Below are 27,472 nucleotides of genomic sequence, written 5' to 3' on the forward strand. Positions count from 1 at the left end.
GGGGCTTGAAAGGCCAGGCAGGGTGCAGGAGAAATATTTATTCCCTCAATCTACCAGTCATTTTTTAACATTGTGGTGAAAAGCACATGACCTAGAATTTACCATCTTAACCATTTTTAAGTACAGTTCAGTAGTGTTAAGTATATTCACATTATTGTGAAACAGATCTCCAGAATTTTTTCATCTTTCAAATCTGAAACTGTACGTAGTCAACAACAAATCCTCTTCCCTCCCTACACCCTAACACCAGGCTACTCCCATTCTACCTTCTGCCTCTATGAATTCGACTGGTCTAGGTACCTCATTTAAGGAGAATCACATAGAGTTTGCTTTTTGGTGTGACTGGCTTTCTTCACTTAACATATCTTTAAGATTCATCCATGTTGTAACATGTGATTCTCCTTCCTTTTTAAGGCTGAATAATATTCCATTTTAGCTCTAGACCATATTTTGTTTATCTATTCGTCTGTTGATAAACACTTGTGTTGCTTCCACCTCTTGGCTATTATGAATAATGCTGCCATGAAGATGGGTGTGCAAAATCTCTTTTGAGTCCCTGCTTTTAACTATTTAGGCATATAGACTCAGATGGCTGCATCATACTGTAATTCTATTTTTAATTTTTTGAGGAACCACTGCACTGTTTTCCATAGTGGCTGTGCCATTGTATGATCCCACCCACACTGCAGAAGGCTTCGGATTTCTCCACATCCTCACCAGCATTTGTTACTTTCTGTTTTTGATAGTAGGCATCCTCCTGTGTCTGAGCATCATTAGTCATTTCTGAGTAGAGGCATGATGAACCAGAGCTGCATGTCAGAGGTTCTCTCTGGCAGCAGAAAAAATGACAGACAGAAGATGGTCAAGGTTTTGACAGTGGTGGAACTGGAGGGAGGGACTCTTGACGAGGCCTGGCAACAGAGAAAATCAGAGCCACCGAAGAAAAGAAGTAGCCAGACTCAGAGCAGGAGATGGGATGCTAGAGAGATGGAGGAGCTAAATGAGACTCTAGTTGCAAACAAAAAGACTGAGAAAATAGGGGTGCCTGGGTGGCCCAGTCAATTAGGAGTCTGCCTTTGGCTCAGGTCAGAATCCCAGGATCCTGGGATCAAGCTCCATATAGGGCTCCCTGCTCAGCAGGGAGTCTGCATCTCCCTCTCCCTCTGCTGCTCCTCCTGCTTATACTCAATCTGTCTCTCTGTCAAAAAATAAATAAATAAATAAATAAATAAATAAATAAATAAATAAATAAAATTTTTTTTTTTTTTTTTTTTTTTTTTTTTTTATTTTTTTATTTTTTTTTTTATTTATGATAGTCACAGAGAGAGAGAGAGAGGCAGAGACACAGGCAGAGGGAGAAGCAGGCTCCATGCACCGGGAGCCCGACGTGGGATTCGATCCCGGGTCTCCAGGATCGCGCCCTGGGCCAAAGGCAGGCGCCAAACCGCTGCGCCACCCAGGGATCCCATAAATAAAATTTTAAAAACAAAAAAAAGAAAGAAAAGACTGAGGGGCACCTGGGCACCTGGATGGCTCAATGGCTAAGGGTCTCCCTTGGCTCAGGTCTTGATCCTGAAATCCTGGTACTGAGTCCTGCATCAGGCTCCCCACAGGGAGCCTGCTTCTCCCTCTACCTATGTCTCTGCCTCTCTCTGTGTCTTTCATGAATAAATAAATAAAATCTTAAAAAAAAAAGACTGAGAAAATATCAATACAGTGAGAAAAATAGGAAGTTGGGAGAGGGTGCTGCTTGTAGGGAAATGTTGAGATGTGAAAGGTGCCTGCAGGTGACAGGTTAGTTGTTGATGCAGGACTGGTGTCCCAAAGAGAGGCCAGGGCTAGACCCAATCATGGCATCCATTTGTACAGCACTTTTATTTACATGAGCCCCTCGATGCTCATGACATCTGGTAAGGTCAGTCCAAGCAGATGTCATTTCCATCAGCTGACCAGTGAGAAATCAGGTAGTACAAGGGACAAGCCAAGGCCACATCATACATCAGACCGCATCAGAGCCTGGGTAAGCTCCTGAGTCTGCTTCTAATTAATTGGCCTTTTCTTTTCCTGAGATAAGACTTGCCTAGGAGCACACAGAGGTCCGATCAGTGGAAGGCACATTCACTCATTGGACAAATTTTGAGTGCCAGGTAGTGTTCAAGGTGCTGGAGATTCACTAGTTAATAAAACAGACAGAATAGACATGATCCTGCCATCATGGAGCCTATATTCTTGTAGATGGTGGAACAAACCAACTAGCCTTTTCGCAGTTTTCCAAGAATTCCCAGGAGAAGGGTCTTTGGCTGTTGCCCAAAGTATTCCCAGGAGAAGTGTCCCAAGGCAAATCTGTGTCTTGAAGAGAAAGGTGCTCTGCTCCTTTTGTCACGTTAACTCAAGTTGGACACACTTGCAGTCTTGACAGACCATATTCAGGACAACAGCAAAGGAGAGCACTGCCCAGAATAAGTCCATAAAGTATTTAGGTACAAAGCATACTGAAAGTTGATTTTTCAGGAAAGCATTTCTTTCTCCCTATTTTCCTTCCCTTTTACTTGAAACTCATCAGCCAAATCTGTTTTCTTCACTAAATACCAATAATCTACTTCTATAAAGGAGGTTTCCAGTATATTCACATTTATAGCAGCATTATTTACAATAGTCCAAAGGTAGAAAGGACCTAAATGTCCATCAACAGATGAATGGATAAACAAATTATGGTATTTACATACAATGGAATCTCATTCAGCTTTACCATGGAAGGAAATGCTGTCACAGGCCACACCATGGACAAACCTTGAAGACATTGTGCTAGGTGATATAAGCCAGTCACAAAAAGACAAATGTCATATGATTCCATTACATATGAATATAGGATTCTAGGCACCTAGAGTAGTCAAATTCATAGGAACAGAAAGTAGGAATAGTAGTTACCAGGGTCTGGGGAGGGAAGGGAAAATGGGAGTTATTGTAATGGGGACAGAGTTCTGGTTTATGAGAATGATGAGAAATTTCTGGAGATGGATGGTGGTGATGGCTGCACAATATTATGAATGTATATACTGCCCCAGAACCATACACTTAAGATGGCTAGAGGGGTAAATTTGATGTTACGCATTTTACCCTGCTGCCAGTAGGAAAGTCAGCAAATCACTTCCGCATCATGTCCTTGTCATCATCTCTAACAAGAGGGGCTGACTAGCTGTTTCTTGGTCTACGATCTAATGTTCCCATGGTAACCACTGTAAGGCAGATAGACACCTGGTGGGCAGGATCTCACCATCAGATCAGCAGGGTTCACCGTACTGGCCTCTCTCCTACGTGCTCCACTCTCTAAGCTGCTCCACAGAGAGCTAAAAATCAGTGTCAAATTGTGTGTCTCTCTGCATCCCATCCTCAGCCACTCTGAGGCTCGGTTCTTTGAGCATTCGACATGATAGTTTGCTCCTAGCCAGTCACACACACTCTTCTTTCCGCTCCAGGATATCTTCTCCTTCTTCTCCTGCCCCACTCCCCTACCATGTTCCTTTACTAGCTCTTCCTCCTCCTCAGAATTCTTCAGGGCTCAGGTGAGATGTCTTTTCCTCCAGGAAGACATCCTCTCCTGAATGCCCAGGTGATGTTATATCCTATGTTCCATGCTCCTGTAGAACAAACCACATTGAAAGAGAAAATCAGGCAGCAGGAGAGGGGGAGTCATTCAGATGTTTTCATTTAAATTAGACAGAGTCTGTGAACATAATGGACTTCAGATTCAGAACCCATCGACTGGAAACCCCAGATGTCCTGTTCACCAGCTGTGTAACCATAAGCAAGCTACTTAATTGCTCCAAGTCTGTTTCCTCTTCTATAAAGCCAGGATCAAATGTCTTAACTCCCCAGGGTGCTGAAAGGAGACTTGGGGGTTGGAGGGGTGGCATATCCCAACTGTTCTTGTCTTGGGTCACTCCTCACTGGTTAAATGTCCTCACCTAACTCCCAGATTCCTACCTGCCCTCTACTCTCCCTCCAGCCCACTTCTCAGGTTGTAGTTGGAGCATCTCTAAACTGCATATGCCTGGCACCTGCGTGGTACAGTCAATTAAGCTTCCAACTCTTGATTTGGGCTCAAGTCACGATCTCAGGGTCATGAGATTGAGCTCTGCATCAGGCTGCACGCTCAGCACAGATTTCGAGTGCCAGGTAGTGTTCGAGATTTTTCTCTCTCTCTCCCTCTGTCCCTCTCCCTGCTAGCTGGCTCACTCTAAATAAATAAAATCTTTCAAAAAAAATAATAAACTGCACATGTGACAACCTCCTGCTTGCCTGTAGTCTTTCTCCATTGACTTCAGGAGAAAATGCACATTCCTAGTTGGACTCCGGCTTCTCTCTCTGGTTCTCCTGTGTCACTACTGCCCTGATGGCCTGAGTTCCAGCCATGTAGAGTTCCAGCCTCAGGCTCTTTTGGGCCTGTGAGTCTCCCCACAAACATTTCCTCCTCCTTAGCAAAGACCCTGTCCTAGTCCGCCTTCTGCCTGACAACTCTTATTCTTCCTCAGGTAGCTTCTTCTGTGAAGCCTCATCTGACCACCAACACTTGTGTGCACAGCCCCATTTCGTGCCCCTGGGGAACCCTATGATTTTCCTGCCTCTTATTTCCTGGATTTTTTCTACACATTAATTTTGTTTTAACTTTGGCTTTAACAACTTTACTAATGTGCAATTGACATGTAATAAGCTGTACATACGTAAGTATATAATCGAATTTTTGACATACATAAACACCCATGCAAGAATGACCACAGTCAAGAGAAAGGATTTATTTATCACCCTCCAAATCTCCCTGCACCACCTGGTAATCTTTTCTTCCAGCCTTCCCTGACCTTTCTCTCATTTGCAGGCAACCACTGATTGACTATCACCGTATATTAGCTAGCATTTTCTAGAATTTTGTATACATGTAATAATACAGTATATACTCTTTTTTGCCTGGCTTTTCTTTCCCAGCATAATTATTTTGAGATTCATCCATGTGATAGCAATGTTTACGCTTTTTCTTTTATTGTTAAGTAGTATTCTATTGTATGCCAACCCAGTTGATATTTTTAAGGGTGAATAATAATCTTTTGTGGTATATACATTTTGTTTATCCATTTATCCATCAACAGACACTTGGGTTGCTTCCACCTTTTGGGCTATTGGAAATAATGCTGTGACAAACACGGGTGTACAGATATCTGAGTTCCTTATTAACTGCATTTTAAATTTTGCAGTATTTTTTTTATCTAATTGCAATTTTTAAATTTTTTTGAGATTTTATTTATTTACTTGAGAGAAAGAGCAAGAGAGAGTACATGCAGGGTGTGGGGCACAGGGAGAAGCAGACTCCATGCTGAGCAGGGAGCCCAACATGGAGCTGGATTCCAGGACCCCGGGATCATGACCTGAGCCAAAGGCAGATGCTTAACCGACTGAGCTACCCAAGCTTCCCTCAGCTGCATTTTTTAAAAGATTTGTTATTTATTTGAGAGAGAGAGAGAGAGAGAGAGAAGGAGGGAGATCGTGAATGGGAGGAGGCACCGAAGGAGAGGGAGAGAATCTTCAGGCACACTCCCCGCTGCGTGGGGAGCTGCGTGCGGGGCTCCATCTCATGACCCATGAGATCATGACCTGAGCCAAAATTAAGAGTCAGATGCTTACCTGACTGGGCCACCCAGGCACCCCTCTCACTTGCATGTTAATGTTTGCATCCCATTGCTTACCACAGAGCCTGACATGTAGCATTTAATAAATGTTTGTGAAATTACTAGCCGAATGAATGACTGACTGAGTGCATATATGGGTGATTCCCACCCTGGGTGCCAGATCACACACAGCTGCATCGTTCGTCCTGTAGGTGTCAGTCACGGAGTCCTAACACCAGGCTGCTGAGTCTGTGGAGAAGCCAATCTCTTTGAATCCCTTCCAAGAAGTGAAGAAAACACTTCCTCTGACTTGGTTTGTCACCCTTGCCACCACTTGTTGCCCCATGGGAGGCCCAGCTGCCTGAAGTCTCTGGGTTAGTCATGAGCTACTAACTCAGGAGGAGGCATAGCTGAGGCTACTCCCGAGAAGGAATTATTTCCTCTGAGACATCTGGGGAACCACTCACTGCATTTCTTCCCATGAGATCATAACAATATCAACAGCTAACATATTTGTGTGCTTGCTCTGTGTCAGGTGCTCTAGAAGCAGTATCTCATTTAACTTATAAACAGCCCCGAGTTAGGCACTGTAAGATTCCTCACTTTATAAAAGAAACAAACAAAGGCACAGAGAAGTTAATCAACTTACCCATGGTAAGCTAAGAAATGGAAGAGCCAGGATCTGAATCCAGGCTCTTTTCTCCAGAACCTACCAGGCAGAAGGGGAAAAAACAAAAAACCAAAACAAAACAAAAAACAACCCACAACCAACCACTCAGGCTGAAAGCAGTTCGCAATGAATTATGTTGAAGTTAACCAGGGTCTTTCTAAAAACACTTTTTTCTAAGTTTGATTAATATTTACTGAATATGTTTTGGAAAACACATTAAAAACCTTTGAGTCACATAAGCCTACCGAAAAAAAGATAATCATTCTTAACACATTAAAATGTTTCCTCCCAGTTTTTTTTAATCTTACTTATATATTTTAATTCAGTTGATATGAGCGTCTTCACTCTCTTAAGAGGCATCAGTCCTCTTGACACATCTGCCATTTGCACCTCTGCCTTCTTTCTTGAGCGTCTCTAATGCATTCCTGACAAATGATGCAGTAAAGATGGGAACGTTAATGTATAGTAACGATGATGGCAGTTGACAGTGAGTGCCCACCATGAGCCAGGCCCTGTGCTGAAGAAGCACCCTGAGCTCATGTGGTTCCTAGCAGCCGTATTAGGTGGGAGCCATTGTTACACTCATTTTACTGGATGAGGAATCAGACTTTTAACATTTAACACATGTGGCTCTTCCTCCTCCCCTTTCTTTCCTGAAGAGCTCATTCCTAACACCCCTAGCTGAGACCTAGAAAGGTATGTGTCCACTCGGGGTGGGGTGGGTAGCAAAGGGTCAAGACTGGGCTGTCAGAGCCTTCACTTCCACCCCAAGCAGATGTACAGCATGTCTGCAGGAGGGTAGAAGAGCTTCTTGGCTCAGGGGATGACTCAGTGTGGCGTATTTGACCCAGAACAGGGTGAAAAGAGTCAACGGTGGTATGGGAGGGTGCCCCAGCTTGGGGGTGGGGGTTGTCAGAACCTGAGTGGATTGAGGAGGGAGACCTTGCAGGAAGTAGGGGGTGGGCAGCATGAGGTAGGAGATCCCGAGCAGGGTGAAGAAGGGGACTGCAGGTGGGAGTAAGGTGCTGGAACCCAAGCCAGGTGAAAATGGCATCCACATGGAGGAGGGATACAGTGGCAAGGGGGTATCAGTGACAGGAAGGGGAGGCAATCAATAAATAGTCCTATGACACACAACACAAGCCAGATGTGTCTGTTAAAGAGCCACAAATAAGTAAGGGGAGGCAACTAGAGAGTGAATCCCACAGTGCTAGATAGACTGGCATTGAGGTATTGGTGTGAGGTCGCTGTTTTCAACAGTAGACACAGAAATATATGTGTATAGGTGTAAACATATGAATGTATCTTCATGTGTATCCCTAGCTTTGTTCACTGAGAGGGCCTGGGAGCCACAACACCCTAACAGTGACAAGCACATTTACCACCCGAATCTTGGTTTCTGAATTCATTCTCTGCTAAAAAGAATCAGTGCTACCGGGACAAATGACCAAGAGACGATAAGATGTGCCTAGAATATTCGTATGCCATTCATATAAGGAAGTGAGATATTTCAACAGTCATAGGAGTCAGCTCAGAGAGGCTCCTGCTGGCCCAACAGAGGACAATATGAGTGAGTATCAAAACTAAAAAACAGGGCAGCCCGGGTGGCTCAGCCGTTTAGCACCTGCCTTCAGCCCAGGGCGTGATCCTGGAGTCCTGGGATTGAGTCCCATGTCGGGCTCCTTGTATGGGGCCTGCTTCTCCCTTTCCCTGTGTCTCTGCCTCTCTCTCTGTGTGTGTCTTTTATGAATAAATAAATAAAGTCTTAAAAAAAATCTGTAGTGATGGATTACATACAACCTATTGAACAACATAGGAATCCATGATCCCTCACTCATGTAAATAGATAAATGAACTAAAGTTTCATGTAGAACAGATTTCAAAGGAACTCCCCACAAAATATGTAATAATTACAATGGAAAAAAGAACTCTAGGGGCACCTGGGTGGCTCAGTAGTTGAGTGTCTGCCTTCAGCGGTTCCACATCAGGCTCCTGTGGGTTTCTCATGAATAAATAAATAAAATCTTTAAAAAAAGAAAAAGTAACTTTACTGTGGAGCAAGCTTGGCAGGCACCACCTTAATCAAATGGCAAAAGCAATCATCCCAGTAATGGTGCGAACTGAAATCAGGAGCAGCCTGATAGGTGAAACAATGTGAAAGCAACACAGTCACTTGTGTGATGTTCCTGCCAAAGGTTCATAGCCTGAATCCAGTGAAGAGGAAACACTAGACAAACCCAAACTGAGGGCATTCCACCAAGCAACTGACGTGTAATCTACAGAAGTTTTAAGCTTATGCAGATCAAGGCTGAAAAGCAGTTCCACTTTGAGCCAAATGCAACATGGGAGCTTGGATTGGATCTTTTGCTATAAAGAACGTTATTAGAACAAAAGATAACTCTCCAGCCTAAAGATTAGATATTAGTAAGGTAGTGTTAATCTCCTGACTTTGATGGCTGTGTCCTACGCAAGTGACTGATCCTTATTTGTGGCAAGTACATGCCAAAGCACTGGGGCATGGTGCAGCAGAGCACCTTATTCTCAAAGGCTTAGCAGGGAAAAAGAGGAATTTTTGTTTTACTTGCAACTTTTCTGTGAGTTTTTTACTTTTTTTTTTTTTTAAGATGAATTAACATATCCAAGGTCACCTAACTAGTTAGAGGCAGGATTCAAATCCAGGTCAAGAAATCAAGCTCTCCATCTCTAAATTGTTCATTCACTGGGGGTGGGAGCCCCGTTGAGCTGGCTTCTGTGTCTTTTGAAATGTCCCCATCGACCTTTGAGCACTTCCCTATAATAGAATATTGTGGGCTCCTTTTGTCCTTTCTTGCTCCAGCCATTTGCCCTAGGAGCAGTGGTTCCTCTTGGCTTGTTGAGGGCAACAACAAGAGCGAGCCCTAGATGGCCTGTACCCAATAGGACCACACTGTATTCATTTTTCGGCCAGGCTTTCTCGCTCGCCTTCAAGCACCACATGTCCAGCACCAGCCTCGATACTACATGTGAAAGCATATAGTTATATCCACCTGGTGGCACGTGTGTGGCATGTAAAATATCAAAAGCAAGAGCACATGGCCAGGACGGTGCCCCACAGAAAAAGAACGCAGCCAGGCCCTTTTCCCCTTGGTTGGCCTGCCCCAGGCGCTGCAGGTGGTCAACATCTGCACACATGTTCCCAACTGGTGAATAAAGTTTTCACATGCCACTCAGTCACTGAGCCTGATGGTATTATTTCCTTTGCTCCTTGAGCCAAGGAAAGCACACTTTCTGGCACTTGGCAGTATTTTTTTTTTTAAGATTTTATTTATTTATGAGGGAGACAGAGAAAGTTGGGCAGGGGGCAGAGGATGAGGGAGAAGCAGGCTCCCTGCTGAGTAGGGAGTCCAATGGGGCTCGATCCCAGGACTCTGGGATCATGACCTGAGCCAAAGGCAGACGATTAACCGACTGAACCACCCAGGTGCCCCAGCACTTAGCAGTATTACAGCTTTCTAGGCTGCTCCAGATCTTACCCCAGAGATAGCTGAGCTGCGTTTGGGCCCTGACAGGGATCCGGCCTCTTCCTACCTGCAGGTTAAGGCCCAGAAGGCCGCAGACACAGGGAGGGAATAATAGTGCTGGGAGCTGGCTCCGAAGGGCCCTCCCCACCACAGAGGGGGCTTGGAATCACACAGCTACACCTAACAGCCTTGCTTTCTGATTCTCAGTAAGAATCAGGATGAGGGACAACAGGTTTTCTCCTTCCTGAAAAGTCTCAAGCAACCATTTCAACACACAGCAATTCTGGATTTTCTATTAGAAGGAAATTCTTAACATCCACGAAGATATTTGTTGAACCTGTGCCCCTAGTGGATGAAAACCTGGAAAGTGAACTCGACTGCCAGAAAGAAAGTGGTCCTCATCTGATGCAGAGACCACAGGATGGCACCCAACAGTTGCTAACTTTTCCTCTGGATCACACAGGTTGGCACCAAACTGTTCCAGGTGGGCAGCATCAGCCCTTTCTCATCTCTCTTCTTCCCCCTCATCCCCTGTGGAGCCTCCCTCTCTCCACCTGGGGCCCTCCCCACACAATCCAGCCAGAATTATGAGCCTCTGGCTCAGGCAGTGGATCAGGTCCTCCTGGTTTCCAGCCCGTGGCACTGGACGTGGATCTGGTGAACTAAGAGCATGGGGTGCAAGGGAGTGTCATGTGTAGGGAAATGGGCCCCCACCCGCCGGGCCATTGCACAGCAGTATTTCTAAAAGACCTGCCTCTCGGGGCACCTCTGTGGCTCAGTGGTTGAGCATCTGCCTTTGGCTCAGGTCGTGATCCCAGGGTCCTGGGATCGAGTCCCACATTGGGTTCCCTGCAGGGTGCCTGCTTCTCCCCCTGCCTGTGTCTCTGCCTCTCTCTCTCTCTATCTCTCATGAATAAATAAAATCTAAAAAAAAAAAAAAAAAAAGAAGAAGAAGAAGAAGACCTGCCCCTCATGATGAGGTAGTATGGTTTTAAAAACAGCCACAATAATCTGTCCCATCCCACATGCCTTTCTTGCAGTGTGACTTTTTGCTGCTCCTCTTATCAAGAGATGGGGCCCATGTTCCTCCAGAGTCCTGGCTGGCCCTGTGACTTTTTTTTGTCAATAGAATGCACAAGTGACACCGAGTGATTCCTAGAAAGTCCTCTCAGAAACAAGCAGCCATGCTGGTAAAAGTGGGCCTGGCCCACAGAAAGGCTGAGGGGCTCCATGGAGAGCCAAGGGCCACCACCAACGGCAGCCACATGACTGAAACCATCTTGAACCCACGCCGATGGGGTCCCCTCTGACTACAGCTACACAAGCGACCCCAGGCAAAAATGGGCAGCCAAAGCACCCGCCTGAGCCCAGCCCAGCTGGCAGGTTCATGAGCAAACAAACGGTTTTAAGTCACTAAGTTTTGAGAATAGGACGTTGATTTCACTGGAAAGATAACAAAAACTGCTTTTCCTAGCATGGCCCCAGCATGTTAGTGTCCCCCTTTCCTCCATCTTACCTCTGGGGTGGCCCAGGGCCCCAGGAGCTAGTGTACCCCTGCCTCACCTTCCTCGCTGGGCATGGCCCAGGGCCCCGGGAAGGGGAGAAGGAAGTTAAACCTAGAAGTAGTTAGTGAGAGCCCAAAACACATTCAACATCACCTTGGGCTCTGTAGGAATACAAAGGCATCTCTGCCACCAGGAAAGCTACACTCGGATGAAAAACTAAAATTCATAAACATAAAACAATGGCAGGCCCCCCAGGATCACAGACGAGGTGTGAAGGGGCTCTGAGTGCTCCATCAGCTCCCAGAGCAAGGCTGGGAGGTGTCGGGAAAGGGTTGAAGATGACGGAGCTTGCACTAGCCCTTGAGCATGGGCAGGACATACCGAGAAGGGATAGAATATTCTAGGTGTGCACATGAGGCTGTTCCAACTATAGGTCGAAAGGTAGAAGTGAGCTGGCTGGGAGGAGCGGCAGCATCGTGCTGAGAGGACCCACGGCCGGGAAGACCACAGCCAGGCCAGAATGAAGAGGGTCTCACAGCCAGTGCTGTGTCTAGAGTTCCCTGAGGTGTTTCGATGACATTCAAGAGCTGACATTAGCCAAGCCCCCTCAGCGCGGCCTTCTGCAGAGCCCCGTGGAAGAGCTCCGAGAATGAGCCTTTCGTCAGAGCAGGGCCCACCTGCAGGAGGAAACGAGGCAGGGGCCAGATTCAGGAGGGTTCGGCTGACTCGTGCACCCAGGCAGGAAGAAGGTGCACACCTGCTTGCATTTAACGTGGCTCAGCCCTGCGTGTGCCATCGTCAAATACTTCCTACATCAGGGTCCCCATCGGTTACAAAGGGGGCTTCGCCTGTCCTGGCCAGCATCCGGGCATTCACACAGCCATGCTCTGCCCCTGGGAGGAGAACACTGGGACCCCAGTATCATGATGTGTCTCTCCACCAACTCTGCCACACCTCTCCAGCCTTCCTCCTCCCCTCCCTTTGAGGGGTACCACCCTCCCTGCCAGGCTTCTCCTGGCTCCTCCGTGTTGCCTCAGCCATACCAGGGCACTGAACTCACTGGAAGGCTGCACATCACACCATCCCACAAAAATGACAGTCCACCCACCAACTGCCTTAGGGTGGGAGGAGCTATTTAAGACTGCACCTACCCTAAGGGAAGCTATACAGCCAGTATCCCTGCTCCTAATTTATAGGTAGAGATACAGAGTCACGGAAATGATTTACCAGGGCATTCTCAACACTCCAGTGACTCATCCCACAAAGGGTCAAAATCCCACAAAGCCCAACCTACAAGTTGTGTGACTTCAGGCACGTATCTCTGCTCTGTGGCTGTATCAATGACTGCGGGCCCAGCTGGTACCCTAAGTTTTGTCTAGGGCTCTGACATAGCAGCACCCACCTCTCCGAGGTTAGGTCTCTACCGTTAAAGCTCAATAAATAGAACAGAGTATCCAGGAGGATAACCTGGGTTGTTCTGTGTAACTATGAGAGAGAGAATGCCATCAAGTGCGTGTGTGTGTGTGTGTGTGTGTGTGTCCGTGCTGGCGCAGTCAGTTCAGTAAGTTCCCCCCCGTTGTGATGTGTAAGACTCCCTAAAAAGAATAAACATGTAGACCCCGGCCTTCATGTAGACCCAGTCTGTAGGGGATGTGCATCCCAGAAACATGGCCAGCTAGGCCAGGCACCCATTCCGGAGGACTCAGCGATTCTGTTGGGGTCTATTAGGCTCTTAGCTGTGTTCCTAGGGTCCCCAGAAGCCTCGCAAGTTGACGTCTTTCTCCTTCTAGAAGGGAAACGGGCTAAGTTGATTCAGCTGCAGGATGCGGGGGAAAGCGCCACAATTCCGTCCGCGTGCCTTGCAGACCCTTGCAGACCCTTACAGCGGTGAGCTGCTGTCCCACCTACCCGCCAGCACTCGGCGCCTACGTTTGCCAGGTCACACTGCCACGTGTGGGGGCGTCGCCTGGCACCTGGCAGGCTCTGCAGGGCAGTGGGCTGACCTGGAGCCCCCGCTCCCCTCCCACTCCTCCAGTCACCCCAGCAGGCCCGAGTCCCCGCCTCCATCACCTCTCTCCCTCTGCCCCGGGCATCCACCTCTCCATCGGCCAGGTCGCCCCCAAGGCCCGCGCCTCCTGGGCGCTGGAGCTCACGCACCCCTGATGGGACCCCCTAGAGCTGCCCCTCTCTCGGGAGTCCTCCTGGCGGCCGGTACCTCAGTCCCCACCCCGGCCACCCGCACCGCACCGGCACGCAGGAGGTCCGAGCCGAGCGAGCCAGCAGGCGCTACGGGGCGCGACCCCGCCGTCCCCCCCACCTGGGGCGCCGGGTCCAGCCGCCCGGGGACGGAAGGGCGGCGGCTGGAGAACGGCCTGGGAAGCCCCGAGACGCCCAGAAACGTGCTGAGGCCGGAAACCTCCTGGGCGCGGCGACAGTGCAGCAGCCAAGGCTGGGCGGGCGCGGGAACGCCCGCACCGACCCCTGCCCGATGGGCCAGTCGCGATTCCCCAGGGCCACGGTCCTCCGCGGGAACAGAGGCGCGGCCACCGGGGCTGAGATCAGGCCTCCGCACCCCCCCACCGTCCGCCCGTCCGCGCCCCTGCCGCCGGCCCCGCCCCCGCCTGGACCCCTCCGCGCTGCGCCCCGCCTCCCCCTGCGCCCCCCCCCCCGTCCGCGCCCCTGCTGCGGGCCCCTCCCCCGCCTGGACCCCTCCGCGCTGCGCCCCGCCTCCCCCTGCGCCCCCCCCCCGTCCGCGCCCCTGCTGCGGGCCCCTCCCCCGCCTGGACCCCTCCGCGCTGCGCCCCGCCTCCCCCTGCGCCCCCCCCCGTCCGCGCCCCTGCCGCGGGCCCCACCCCCGCCTGGACTCCTCCGCGCTGCGCCCCGCCTCCCCCTGCGCCCCTGTCCGCGCCCCTGCCCCTCCCCCTGCGCTCCCCCCGCCCCCCCGCGCCCCTGCCGCGGACCCCACCCCCGCCTGGACCCCTCCCCCGCCTGGACCCCTCCGCGCTGCGCCCCGCCTCCCCCTGCGCCCCCCCGTCCGCGCTCCCGCCGCGGGCCCCTCCCCCGCCTGGACCCCTCCGCACCGCGCCCCGACTCTCCCCCCGCGCCCCCCCCGTCCGCGCTCCCGCCGCGGGCCCCGCCCCGCCCCCTCCGCTCCCCCATCCCCGCCCCGCCCCTCGGTCCCTGGCGCCCCGCCCGCCCCGCCCGGGCCCCCGCGCGCCCCGCCGCGCAGTCTCCCGGCTCCCGCGTCACCGCTCGGCCCACCTGCCCCGCAGCCAATCAGTGCTGTGCCCCGCACCGGCCGGTCCTCGGGGAGGGGGGGGACCTGGGGCCGGATCCGCGGAATCCGGGACCGCGTGTGCAGTGGCCGAGCGCGGGTGCGGCTCCGGTGCGGAGGACGCCAGAAGACTGGGGGGTGGGGGCTTGGGGGAGCGACACCAGCCCTTGGGCTGTCACCGTGGCGCTGCCACTGTCACGTGTGTTTTACTTAGCACTTTATGACCTCCCAGACGCTTTTCTGGGGACACCTGGGTGGCTCAGTGGTTGAGCGTCTGCCTTTGGCTCGAGGCGTGACCCCCGGACGTGGGATCGAGTCCTGGGTGGGGCTCCCCGCGGAGGGGGGGCTGCTTCTCCCTCCACCTGTGTCTCTGCCTCGCTCTGTGTCTCTCATGAATAAATAAAAGGGGGAATGTTTTTCTAGGATGACCTCGCTTTGGCCTCCACACACCCTCGGGAGGATGGTGATACCCCCTTTCGCTCGGGAGGAAATGAGAGCTGCAGGAGGTAGAGGAATTCGCCCCAGGTCCCAGCCGGGCAGCGGGGCAGACGCAGATGCGAGCCGGCTCGCCGCCCTCCCGCCCGAACCCAGGCGGGTTGAAGCCCTGGGGGGGGGGGGGCGGTGCTCCCTGGGCCCCAGCTCGGTTTGAGATCCCCTGGGGTGCTCTGCTCTTTGAAGAGCGCGGAGGGCTGGGGCCGGGAGAAAAGGGGAAGGGGCTGGCGGGAGAGGCGGAGTTAGCGGAAGGCGTTGAGGCTGCGGAAGGCCGGAGAAAGGAGTAAATTCAAAGGGTTTACTTTGCGCAATTTCTTCGGCTTCAAGCCTGACTAATTTGCAGAGAATTTGCATTTTGAAAGGAAGGCCAAAGATAGAAAAGCCTTGGGGGCTTTGGACCAAATGGCAGGGACCCTAGGCAAATCAAATGCTTTACTTGCGAGAGCCCCCAGGTAAGCACAGGGCAGGGTGCCTCCTGCATCCCGGGCCTGGCCGGTTGGCAGCCCGGGCACACCCCCAGCGGGAGGCCTGGAATAATCTGGAGCGTGAGTCCTGTGCAACCGGGCGCTCCTTCAGCAGCTCGCTGTGCCCTCGGGCCTGAGCAAGAGCTGCAGCTTCTTCCTCCAGGTACCTGCAGAACTCAGATCCGGTACCCCAAGGACTCCCTCCTAGCGAGGCCTCCAGTGCCCTGATGTAGGGAAGGGGTTCGGAGCCCATGGCCAACAAGGAATTCTTGAGACATCTTTGGTGCAAAACGGTGGTTTTATTACCCCCACCCCCACCCCCCAGACAGGGCCTGTTGGCAGAAAGCACTGGGGTCTGGTGGGATGACAGGTTATATACTTTCAAGTTGGGAGGGGGTTAGGGATAGCGTCAGTCCCTAAGGAATTTTGGAAGCAAGGGTTCCAGGACCTTGATGGGGTTAGCTATTGTTAGGAAAAGGTCATTTATTTCTAATAAAACCTTCATAGTGAGATCTTTTTTTTTTTAAGATTTATTTATTTATTTATTCATGATAGAGAGAGAGAGGAAGAGGCAGGCAGAGGGAGAAGCAGGCTCCATGCAGGGAGCCCGATGTGGGACTCCATCCCGGGTCTCCAGGATCGCGCCGTGGGCCAAAGGCAGGCGCCAAACCGCTGAGCCACCCAGGGATCCCCCATAGTGAGATCCTTGATATATCTATCGGTGGACCATTTGCTTGGGGGATGTTTACCAACGTGTGTCTTGGAGGATAGAGATAGAGAAAATTTCCAAAGGAACTTTTATATGTTAAAGAAGACTTACAGGATCCTGGGGTCCAGGCTAAAATTGCCTTTTGCCCTTAGCAAAGTTATTAGCATCCTGGCAGCTGAGTTCCTAGAGGAAGGTCACTCTGCCTGTTTCAAGGACTTGTCCATGGGCTGTAAGTAGTAAGGAAATTTAATTTTTCTTTTGCCTCTTTGTTTCCCACATCAACCCCTTCCCTGCCTGATTTTTCTAAAACCCTAGTGCTCAGCAGGGCCCAAGCAGGGCTTCGCAAACCTTAAGATGCCTATGAATCATCTGGGTAACTTGCTACAACAAAAATGCCCATTCAGCGGGCTCAGAATGGATCCCCAAGTTTCTAACGGGTTCCCACATTGTGTTGCTGCTGCCCTGCTGCCTGTGAATCTGTGGAGGGCACTTTAAATAGAAAAGATGAGAAAACATTATACTATACTTTCATATTGATCTTTTTTACTTCCTTCCTCCCTGTACTAGAAGGTAAGTTCAAAAGGGTAAGTTCAGCACCTACAAGGATACCTGGCAGTCAGGAGGGGCAATAATTCCCAATGAAGGAGTAAATGAAAGACAAGCCAAAAAAAAAAAAAAAAAAGAGAGAGAGAGAGAGAGCGAGAGCAGAGAGATAAAATGTGTCTACCTAAGTAGAAATCGAGGTGAAAAGTATAAATGGAACAAAGGCATATTTTGCATTTATTTAAAAAAAAGGAAGAAATAACAGCCACAGACTATGAGGTCTTGAATAGTATGATGTCAACTAATTTGAAGTAAAAACTGTCCAAAGAACAAGAAAAATGGCAAATATCACATTGATTTTAGAAACTTTTAACTCCCTGTCTCTTGGTCACATCTCATAGGCAGAAGGTGACATGGAAGACTTGTAGAAATAAATTAACTTAATTTCAGAGCTATTTACTTGTTTGTTGTGGTAAAATATGCATAACATAAAATTTAGCATTTTAGCCATTTTTCAATGAAGGGTTTAGGGACATTAAGCATGTTTGCATAGTTGTGCAACAATCAGCACCATCTATCTCCAGAACTTTCCATCTCCCCAAACTGAAACTCTGCCCCCATTCCCCCTTACCCTCAGCCCCAGGCAACCCCATCCTTTTTTTTTTTTCCATCCTAATCTCTATCTCTGAATTTAACTACTTAAGGTACCTCATATAAGTGGAATGGTACAGCATGTTTCCATCTCTAACCAGCCTGTCTCACTTGGCACAATGTTCCCAAGGCTCATCCATCTTGTGGCACCGTATCAGAATTTTTTTTTCCCCGTGTCAGAATTTCATTCCTTTTTAAGGCTAAATAATATTCCATTTAATGAACATACCACATTTTATTTATCTGTTCTTCACTTGATGGACACAGGGGTTGTATTTACCTTTTGCCTATGGTGAATAATGTTGCTATGAACATGGGTGTACAAATATATTTTCAGTTCTTCTGAGTATATACCCAGAGGTGGGATGGCTAGAATGAGATGGATGGATGGCTATTTAACTTAAAAAAAAATATTTTTTAAAGATTTTATTTATTTATTCATGAGATACACACAGAGAGGGAGAGAGAGGCAGAGACACAGGCAGAGGGAGAAGTAGGCTCCATGTAGGGAGCCTGATGTAGGACTCGATCCTGGGACTCCAGGATTACGCCCTGGGCCAAAGGCAGGTGCTAAACCACTGAGCCATCCAGGGATCCCCGAGTTGTTTAACTTTTTGAGGAACCACCATACAGTTCTCCACAGAGCTCTACCATTTTATATCCCTACCAGCAAAACACAAGGATTCCAATTTGTGTACATCCTTATCTACACTTGTTACTTTATTTGTTTTTTTTATAGTATCCATCCTTTTGGGTGCCAAGCAGTATCTCATTATAGTTATGATTTTCACTTCCCTATTGCTTAGTGATGCTGGGCATCTTTTCATGTGCTTATTGGTCATTTGCATATCTTCTGTAGAGAAATGTCTATTCCAGTCCTTTGCCCATTTTTGAATTGGACTGTTTGGTTTTTGTTACTGAATTTTAAGACATTTTTTTTAAAAAAAGATTTTATTTATTTATTCATGGGAGACAGAGACAGAGAGAGGCAGAGACATAGGCAGAGGGAGAAGCAGGCTCCCCTAAGGAGCCCAATGTGGGACTCGATCCTGTGACTCTGGGATCACACCCTAAGCCGAAGGCGGACACAACCACTGAGCCGCCCAGGCATTCCAAATTTTAAGACTTTGTTATGTGTTCCAGATATTGATCCCTTATCAGATATATGATTTACAAATATTTTCTCCCATTTTATAGGTTGCCTTTTCATTCTGTTGGTAGTATGCTTTGAGGTCAAGCTTTTTTTCTTTTTTAAAGATTATCTATTGAGGGGGGAGATAAGCAGCTCCCCACTGACCCTGAGATCAGGACCTGAACTGAAACCAAGAATCTGATGCTCAACTGACTGAGCCACCCAGGTGACCTAAAAGTTTTTAATTTTGATGAAGTCCAATTTATTTTTTCTTTTGTTGCCATGTTTTTGGTGTCATACCCTAGAAATCATTGGCAAACCCCATGTCAGGAAGCTTTTCCCCTGTTTTCTTCTCAAGAGATTTAGTTTTAAGAACTCTCGATGGACTTCTACAGTGAAGATATATTCTTTTTAAAAGCTCCGTACAATTCAAAAGGAGAAATTGTATAGGCCACAGTATCCAGTTGCAGTGCAGTAAAAACTAGTAATTAATATTCTAATAATTATATATTTGAGCACTGCGAAGAGAGTAGATCTTTTTTTTTTTTTTTTTTTTTTCGAAGAGAGTAGATCTTAAAAGTCCTCATCACAGGAAAAAATATGTATAACTATGTGATGGGTGGTAACCAAACTTGTTGTGGTGATCATTTTGCAAGATACACATAAGTCAAATCATGTTTACAACTAAGAGTAAATGCAATGTGACATGTCAGTTATATCTCAACTAACAAAGAAAAGAAAACCAGAGGCACTAAACACTAGAGCAAGTAACTGGGACTTGATTCTCTTTTTTTTTTTTTTTTTTTTTTGGGACTTGATTCTCTACAGCAGTTTCTGACCTACCTCTGTGTTTCCTGTGGAGTTGAACATAATGCCCTCCCACAGTCAGTGTCAGTCAATTCAGGTCAAAAAAACACGTTTTTCCTAAACATTGCCAAACACAAACAGCCTGCCCGCCCACACCTCACTCCACCATCAAAATAAAACAAAAAGCAGAAACTTGGGGCACCTGGGTGGCCCAGTGGTTGAGCGTCTACCTTCGACTCAGGTCTTGATACCGGGGTCCCAGGATCGAGTCCTACATCGGGTTTCCTGTGAGGAGCCTGCTTCTCCCTCTGCCTATGTCTCTGCCTCTCTCTCTCTCTCTGTCTCTCATGAATAAATAAATAAATATATTAAAAAGAAAAAGAAAAAAGAAACTTAAGGAATAAGAGGAAGAAATTGAGGAGGATAAAACAAAAATTGATTATTTACAAAATTTAAAAAATCCTTGTAAACGAATAAAAAATAGAGGGTTTTTTGGTTAAGAAAACTGGCTGTAGCAGATGGCCAGGAACTGGGGGAGAAGAGCAAGCAGGTGGTGCCAGGAGAAGAGAGAAAGAGTCAAAGCACCCCTGCCACCCCCTCCCCCGCCACTGCCTGGTAGCCCCAGGCCACCCCACAGAGGTCACTTCTACAGCCCATCACTCGCTAGGTCTGTGAGCCTGAACAGATACTCAGCCTCTCTCTGAACTTCAGTGTGTTCTCAATAGCAGGGGGATACCTACTTTTTCAGCGATACCTACTTTTTTCTATCGATCAGAAAGAACTAAATACAGGGCATGCACGTGGAGATGGTTGTTACGATTGGTTAATAATGAAATTGTTAGTGAGAATGATAATATCCCGTTCCACCCTATGCGAGGTCCTAAAGAAGGATATGTGGGTAGATATCTGACTGCCAATCCGGGGACCCTGTGCACCTATGACAAAGGGAAGAAAGGCATCCAACGGAGCAGTAGGTCAACCCGGCCCGGCAGGCCCATGCTGGTCAAGGCACATGAGCTCCCTCCTCCCCCAACATCTCCCCACAGATGGATGAGGGTGAAAGTGAAGGTCTCGCCATCTATACAGAAAGGGACCTAGATTAGTTGTTCCTGGGGTTTTTCCTAGCTCTGCCGGCCTGTGGTCAGATCTGAGGTTGAACAACACAGAAGGGAAGCCAGCTGGAGGGAAGTGAGCAGTTTCCCAGCTTAGATGCCGAGAGTGCTGATGGGGGCAATAACAGGAGGTTGATGGAGTTGCCACCCAGGTGTGGACCTCTGCATGCGGGTAGCTTCTTGCTTGCCTGTGCTGGGAGAGGTAGGTCAGTTTGGAGCACCAGGCAGACAGGGGTTCTCTACATCTGGAGGAGCTTGTCAAGGGAGAACCTGCTCTGTGCAAGGAGTCCCAAAGGTCACAGGACGAGGCGCAGTGCTCAGTGGCTGGCCATCCTCCCTCTCATGGCCTGGGAGGCACAGCATGGTTAAGAAGTTCTAGGTGCTGAGTCTAGCTTCCTCACTTGGGCAACTTGGTTTGCTGGCTTTTGTCTCCTGTGGGCAAGTGAGGACATGATGGGAAATGCCAGGTTCCTGAACAGAATAAAGCACACGATTGCCATCTGGTATGTGTCCATCAAAACCACACAAACAGTAAGTCAAAAGATGCCGTGCCCATCCACTGTGGAAGCTGCCCGCAAGAACGAGATTGCCAGGAAGAGGCAGGTATTTCCAGCTGGGGCTTTCTCTCCTTACCCTCCTGCCCTCATCTGGGTAGAGGCAGAGAGAACATTGCCTGGCAGCACTCTGGGGAATCATTCCCCACATTCCACAATACTCCTCTTCAATTGTTATAATTTGGGCAAGTTGCCTCCATACCCACAAGGTTGGGCATGTGACCTGTGTCTCCTCTGGTGGGGTTGCCATAGACTTGGGGGACACCTTGGTCTGAGATCACATTTTGTAAACCTGAATGTAACCAGGGTGGATGGAGGGTGATCTCAGGATTCTGGGGAGGATCCTTCAGAGCTTATCTGACACTTTGAACCAGAGCAGCACTAATACTTCTACGGTGGGCTGAACTGTGTCCACCCAAAAGAAACATTCAAGTCCTAACCTCCAATACCTGCGAATATGGTCTTATTTGGAATTAGGGTCCTCACTGATGTGATCAAGCTAAAATGAGGTCATAGTGGATTAGGGTGGGCCTTATAAGACAAAGGAAATTTGAGCACATAGACACACGCTGGGGAGAACACCATGTGACAGTGGTGGCAGGGATTGGTGTGATGCGTCTACGAGCCAAGTGGTACCATGGATAATCGGGAACCTCCAGCAGCCAGGAGAGAAGCAAGGAAATTCCTCCTGAGATTCTCTCTCAGAACCTCCAAAAGAAACCAAATCTGCTGACATCTGGATTTTGGACTTCCAGCTTCTAGATCCATGACAGAATAAATTTCTGTTGCTTTAAGCCACCTAGTTTGTGGCACTTTGTTACAGCGGCCCTAGAAACCTGATATAACCCTAAGGGACAGTGTTGCGTGTAGTATCACCTCCTTCCCCTTCCTTCCAAGAAACACACCCCAGAGACTTTTACAAAGTAGAATCAGCAGTATGCCATATTTTACCAAAAGATAAAGTTTTGGCAGCTCCTTTTCATCAGATCCCTGGTCTCTTGGCTATCCTGCTAACTCCCCAGCAACTGTGCTAAAAGAAATGTTAGTGTAGGCCCATCATCATATCTTGCCTGGATTGCTATAGTCTGTTATCTTTCTCTTTCTTAACTTCCTCCACCCTATAGCTACTTTCCCCCCCAAACATACTGATTTCATCATCAGTTACCCAGGCTCTACAGAAAAATTCCAAGCTCCCTGGCTCCCTGCCATTCAAGAATTTAAAGGATGTCTGGGACACCTAGGTGGCTCAGTGCTTGAGTGTCTGCCTTTGGCTCAGGTCATGATCCCAGGGTCCTGGGATCAAATTCCGCATCGGGCTCCTTGCAGGGAGCCTGCTTCTCCCTCTGCCTGTGTCTCTGCCTCTCTCGTGTCTCTCATGAATATATAAATAAATAAATAAATAAATACAATCTTAAAAAAAATAAATTGAAGGATCTCATTTCAACTTCTCTCAATGTCGCCCATCATCCCCTTGCCAACTGTCCTATACTTCGGCCATTCCAAATTATTTGAGCCTAAGTATTCCACATACTTTCCCAGCTGCATATTTTTGTAAATCCAATTCTGCTTAAAATGATCTTTCTGTTAGCTGGCTCACTCAGGAGCCAATTCTAACCCCCTTCTTCGACCTGGCTGGCTATATAGAAGCTGGAAAAGGCAAATTGTCTCTTTCCCAGCTTCTGTTACTGCTGAGGATAATTATGTGACACAGTGCTGGCCAATGAGCTATAAGGAGAAATCTGCTGGGAGGTTTCTGGGAGTTTTTCCTTTCCTGATAGAAGAGGAAAACATGGTAACCCCTGCCCTCCTTCTCATTTTTCTCCTTTAAGTGTGAACACAATGCCTGGGCTGCTGTAGCTAACCTGTGACTATGACTAAAAGGTCAAAAGAATTCCAGAAACTTCAGCCCTGACATTGCTGAGCTAATGAGTCATCTTGTTATAATAAGCATGTATTGTATATATCATATATATTATATATTTATTATATATTTACTTATTTATACTTATTATTTAATATTTATTATTATGTTTATTTATAATTGTGATACATATTTATATTTATTATTATTCAAAGATTTTTTATTTATTTATATTATTGATATATAATATTTGCTTATTATTATTTAGTGTGATCAGGGGCACCTGGGAGAGAGAGAGAGAGACAGAGAGAGTGAGAGCGTGAGTGTGAAGAGAGCCAGAAGAAGAGAGAAAATCTTGAACAGACTTTGCACTGACCATGGAGCCCGATGTAGGGCTTGATCACACAACCCTGAGGTGATGACCTGACCTGACACCACAAGTCGGACGCTTAACTCACTTAACTGAGCCACACAGGTGCCCTTGTTATTATTATTTTTTATACCACTGTTAGCTAAGCATTCTGTTACTTGCAGCCGAGGACATTGCTAATGGATACACTGGTAAGCTGTTCAACCACTAGACCTTTCTAGTCAAATTGTTGCTTGCTATGAGAAGCAGTCCCAGATGTCCTGGTCAGACTGTGACTTCCTCCTCTAAGCACCCATGATATTGGGGACTTATCTTAGTCGCAGTACACATCACATTAGAATGAGTTGCTTCCTTCCCGCAGTAGGCTATGAGCTCTGGTCTGTCTTGCATGTATCTGCCCAAGGCATGCTGGCACCCCACAGAGTGGCCTGCACAGAGTAAGCAGTCCAAAAACACAGTGCAAGTGGAGGATTTCATTCACAGGAGCTCATCACTGTATTGTTGCCACTGGCAAGGATTCTCACCTTTTGAGAGCTACAAGACAATGGCTGCTGACCCACCTCACTAGGTCATTTCCACATTCCGTCTAGGCAGCTTGTGTTCTACAGGTTAATCCCTCTAGCAGATACTTGCTCTGCTTTCGTGAAAAAGATGCTGTGAACATGATAAAAAAAAAAAAAAAGAAAGAAAAAGAAAAAAGAAAAGAAAAGAAAAGAAAAGAAAAGAAAAGAAAAGAAAAGAAAAGAAAAGAAAAGAAAAGAAAGGGGCAGCCCGGGTGGCTCAGTGGTTTAGTGCCTTCAGCCCAGGGCATGATCCCGGAGACCCAGGATCGAGTCCCATGTCAGGCTCCCTGCATGGGGCCTGCTTCTCCCTCTGCCTGTATCTCTGCCTCTCTCTCCCTCTCTGTATGTCTCTGATGAATAAATAAATAAAATCTTAAAAAAAAAAAAGAAAAGAAAGGGCTATCTTGTGTTTTAAAGCAATACCTTAATAAGAAAGTTAATGTTTCTCTTGTATATGTCTTAAATAACAATGCAGCCAGAGGGGTGGAAGAAATACATATTTATTTGCAACGGTAGTTCTCATCCCTGGCTGCATGTTAGAATGACCTGGGTAGGAGCTTTCAAAAAATAAAAATGTTCAGGGCCACCTGGGTGGCTCAGTCAGTTAAGCATCTGATTCTTGATTTTGGCTCAGGTCATGATCTCAGGGTTATGAGATTGAGCCCCGTGTTGGGCTCATCGTGGAGTCTGCTGGAGATTCTCTCCTTCCTCTGCCCCTCCCCCGGCTCATGCACACACACATTCTCTCTCTCTCTCTCTCTCTCAAATAAATTTTTTTTTTTAAAGACAAATGCCCAGATACTCACCCTGGAGAGCCTGATGAAATTGGTTTGCTGCTCCTTTCCCCACCCCATCTAATTTTTTAAAGTTCCCTAGGTTATTCTAATATCCAGTCAGTGGTGAGAACCACTGATTTAAAAGGAGAGATGTGGACTAGGAAAGCATCTTGGAGGCCGTGGTCTCTGGGCCAAACCTTGAGCTATAGGGAAGGTTAGACAGCAGGAGCTGGGGAATCTAGGATTGAGGAGCAGCAGCGGTCTAGGTGTCAGCCAGTCAACCAGACGAGTTGCAGAAGAGAGTTCTAATGGGCCATAACTGGGAGGTGAAATAGAAGTGGGAGTGTGTGGGAAAGGCCTCGAAGGCCAGACCAACAAGGTTAGGCCATTCTGAAGGCAAGGATCGCCATTCGGATGGAGATTTTTATGCTAAGAAAGTAACGTGATCAGGGTCACCTGAGTGGCTCGGTTGGTTAAGCATCTGACTCTTGATGTCGGCTCAGGTCTCCATGTCAGGGTCGTGAGTTCAAGCCCCATGTTGGGCTCCATGCTGGGCATAGAGCCTATTTAAAACAAAAACAAAAACAAAACCCTACAAAAAGAACTAACCAAAAAAAAAAAGAGAAAGTAGTGTGATCAAAGAGAAAATTTTTTTAAAGATTTTATTTATTTATTCATGAGAGAGAGAGAGAGAGAGAGAGAGGCAGAGACACAGGCAGAGGGAGGAGCAGGCTCCATGCCCAGAGTCTGATGCAGGACTCGATCTGGGGACTCCAGGATCATGCCCTGGGCCAAAGGCAGGCGCTGAACAGCTGAGCCACCCAGGGATCCCTCAAAGAGAAATTTAAGAAGAAATTGTGCATGCAGGAGGAATAAGGCTGTGTGAATTAGTAACCAATGATACAGTCTGTTAGGATAATTAAACTCAAGCTAACGCAGCCACCAGTGAGGTTACCTGTAGACCTGCGGTGCTCCCAGATTAACCTGCCTTCCCACAATTTCCACCAGCAGTGCTTGTCCAGTTCAGACATGCTCAGACCTAAACAATGTTTTGAAGAGAACCCCAGGTTTCTCTGGAGTTCCTTTCATCAGCCCTCAGGTTTCTTTCATCCTTTTATGCCTAATGCCTATCATAGCACATCACAGTGCCTGGCACCTTTCAGGTTCTCAAGAAATGCTTACAGAGAGGAGGGAACCCACCACATGACTCCAGTAGGTTCAGCTGAAGGCATGCTGGGATCTCAGAAATGTGGGATAGTAGAGAAATGGAAGAGAAGGCCAGACCAGTCAGAGCTGAAAGAAATAACTAGCCATTGGGCTGGTCTCAGCTATGAGCAGAAGATTGTACAACAGAACATTCCAGGGGCTGTGGTGAAGCAGCAGGAATTGATTTAAGCCAATAGCTGAGAAGTCCAAACTTGGGAAGGTTGGGAGGGCCCCAGCACGGGCGGTGTCCACGTGGCAGAGAAGCAGAACAGGTGGAAATGGAACCGCATCTTAAAAATGGGGGTCGGGGCTCCTGTGTGCTCAGTGATTGAGCATCTGCCTTTGGCTCAGGTCATGATCCTGGGGTCCCGGGATCGAGTCAGGCTCCTCGCAGGGATCCTGCTTCTCCCTCTGTCTATGTCTCTGTGTGTCTCATGAATAAATAAATAAAATATTAAAAAAAAAAAAGGAAATTCCAGCTACTTAGTTGCCCGGGAGGGTTCTGGCCATGGGGAACGATCCAAGAGCTCAGCAGGGCATCAGGTCCAAACCAAATCTGAGCTGCCAAACAGAACCGGGGCCCACATCCCCAGTGGAAGGACAAGGCCATCACAGCTGGTGTCAGAGCCAAGTTGTAGCTCTGAGGGCCCCTGGGGGTCTGAGCTTCACCTGGTCTGGACCCCACTGGGCGGTGGGATTAATAACAACCAGTGCTCTATCCAGCTTGGATTCTGGGGCTGCTGAGGGGCATCCCACCTGCCTCATCTCTAGCCGATGAGAATGAGGAGGTGCTCAAGATGCCCAGTGCCAAGGTGTCCATGAGAAAAACCCAACAGCTCCTTGCTGTTCAAGACCTAGCATGGGTTCCAAACCAATGAAATGAAAACACAAATTTCATTTGGTCTCGATCCCACCAGATGTCCCACCAGTCCCTCGTTCCTCCCAGCCTTGCCAAGCCCACACTCTGGGGCTTTCCCCAGGGTCCTCAGGCAGCAAATTGGTTGCTCCAGGAGCAGGTGCTTGGGAGCCGGAACAGGCGGTGTACTGCTGGGGGAAGAGCCCTGGCCCTTGAGTCCGAAGATCCAAGTTCCAGTCCTGATTGCATCACTAATTTACCACATGCCCTTGAGCAAAGGACACACAGAGCCTGTCATCGTGCCCACACACAGACAGATGTCTTCCAAGTCTTTTCCTGCTTTTCCACTCTGAGTCTCTGCCCATGAGTGTGCAAATACCAGGCCAGGCATGTGGTGAGTTAGGACAAGGGCAAAACGGCCACCTGGAGTCTGTTCCCCAACAGCTGCCAGTCCTGTCTCTCCCAGGCCTTCTCCATGCCGCCGCTGATGGTGCTGTGCAATGAGCAGGAGGAGGAAGGGAGGACAGTTATTGGGAAATGGTGTCGACACTGGGGAGTCAAACTGCTTTTGTGAAGTAGAAGCTGCAGGGCGCTGCTCAGAACCAGCCCATTGTGCAGAGTGGCAGCTGGTAGCCCGCAGCACCCCCACCCCCACCCCCGCACCTCCACTGAGACCATTCACCATGAGGGCTGCCCACAGCCACAAACTGATGTCATCAACAGACCTTCAAGGTCAGTCAGTTCTACGGTCAGTTGATATTCTAGAATCT

At 48.3% G+C, this 27,472-nt stretch overlaps 1 long non-coding RNA gene across 1 annotated transcript; it reads right to left on the reverse strand.

The window, feature by feature from the left end:
- Window positions 1-1,848: 1,848 nt before the first annotated feature.
- Window positions 1,849-14,745, reverse strand: LOC125753659 (uncharacterized). Its single transcript, XR_007405970.1, has 2 exons — window positions 14,594-14,745; window positions 1,849-3,638 (listed from the first exon to the last, which is right to left on the reverse strand). It is a non-coding gene; the product is annotated as an uncharacterized LOC125753659 (long non-coding RNA).
- Between the last annotated feature and the right edge of the window lie 12,727 nt (window positions 14,746-27,472).

The sequence above is a fragment of the Canis lupus genome, chromosome 25 (genome assembly GCF_003254725.2).
Source record: "Canis lupus dingo isolate Sandy chromosome 25, ASM325472v2, whole genome shotgun sequence".
Classification (NCBI taxonomy): Eukaryota; Metazoa; Chordata; class Mammalia; order Carnivora; family Canidae; genus Canis; species Canis lupus.